Source organism: Mus caroli, unplaced genomic scaffold (assembly GCF_978045245.1).
Source record: "Mus caroli unplaced genomic scaffold, Mus_caroli_1 scaffold_12, whole genome shotgun sequence".
Classification (NCBI taxonomy): Eukaryota; Metazoa; Chordata; class Mammalia; order Rodentia; family Muridae; genus Mus; species Mus caroli.
The window spans coordinates 76,127,530-76,129,353 of NW_028227267.1; positions in this window are offsets into that span (position 1 = coordinate 76,127,530).

Below are 1,824 nucleotides of genomic sequence, written 5' to 3' on the forward strand. Positions count from 1 at the left end.
TCAACGCGTGCATGGCTCACAGTGAGTATTCAACAAATGTTGGCTATTATCATTGTACTGTATTTCTGTCCTGGGAAGATTATGTAAATGAATTAAAGCATAGAGAGTTTCGAAATTCCCTAGGGCAAGTAGAGCAACTGTAACATGCAAAATCTTGGAAAGCCCCTGGGAAGAGCCCACATTGAAAGTCTGCTACTATAAAAGTTGTAAACAGATCTGAAAATACTAATTAGGCAAGGGTATAGCTCACTATCCTAAATAATGAAATATATTCAGCGGTTGTTCATGGTTCAAAATAATAAATTCTAAATTAGTCACTCAGAGCATTATTAATAACTAAACACAGGAAGCAAACAAATGGAAGTTGTACTTTTGATGCTCACGAATTTAGTAACAAGAGAAAATACTAAGCTCAGACCCCTTGGAGATTAACTTGGATCGGTGAGGTGGTTTGGTTTAGTGGGGGAGATCATAGTTTAGACTGAGAACATCTAAGCCCGAGTCTGCTGGTTGTTGGTTATGTGACCTTGTAGTCAGTACAGGCTTTAAGAGCGCTCCTTCGCTTCCATAGTGAGAACCCGCTTTCTCATCAGGCTGTTAATTCTTGAGCAAGATAATTTATAAGAAATGAGCTGAAATCATGCAAAATGCTTTTTAAACTCTAAAGTATTGGTTGATTCAGGAGTATACCTAGGAAGACAAAGCATTTATTCATTTTTCTCCTTTTCTTATACTCATTGATGAGCATCTATTAGTAGTCTAGCATGGTACATATTTCAATGGGGGATAAAATAGGCTGCAAAAAATGTGACATCTCTGTTCAAGAAACTTGTGGTCTAGTTGAAAAGGCAGGGTCCAAAACAGTACGTAAGCAATTGCCTCTTTTACCTGGCTGTTTCATTTAAATCCAGGGAAACACAATGAAAGAGAACAATTAGGGGTCACTCAAGGTGAGCCATCATGTGTGAGATCGTGCATAACATCCCGTCCTGCAAAAGGGAAAAGATGGGAGAGGAGACGGAGGCCAGTGGATATATCTGGAGAACAAAAAGAGTAAGGCCAATGAATAAAACAATAAAGATGTACTTGATAAGAGCCAGTCAATAATACCTTTGGGACACATTAGTATTGGGTATAGTGTGAGTAAAGCAGGGGGCCATGAGAGCCACAGGACGTGGTGTGCTTTCTCTAACCTAGGAATTTTAGCAGTGGGTTGGGGAACAGGGGTAGGTGTGAGACAGTCCTGGCAAAGCCCTTGCTTTGTGACTTAATTGCCATCTGCTTTTGGGTTAAGTCACTTGGCAAAGTCTGAAGGCCAACTGAAGGTTCAGTCTACAGAGGAAGGCTGTACCTTTAAATCCACAGCTCAAGAAAACATGTCAGTTTGCCAAGTTTCTGCTAAGCCATCCCGAAAAAAAAATATTCAACAGCTTTTACCAGCCAGAGGCTTCAATATCCAATCTCTGTCTCAAATGATAAATGACATTTGTCAGTTGACAAAGCGAATGGCCTCAACCATTTGAGGACATGGTCCCACTGTGCACACGCTCCTGTTGAACCAGCCAAGAGCACCTTGAGGTGAGAAAAAGCCTTTTTATCCCCCAGTCTTTCAGAGATAGCCTGGAAACAAGCTGCCTTTTTGTTGCTCTCAGGGCAGCTCCTTTCTAGGGGCTGGAACCCTGCCTGAAAATACCTGTCTGTCAGGTCTGTGAGACCCGATTAGCCAGGGGATGGCCGGGGGAACCTTGCTGGTGGACATGCACTTTAGCTGTATTTCTGCTGGAAATTTTGCTCTCTTTTATAGTATCTCCTATTGCTTTGTAA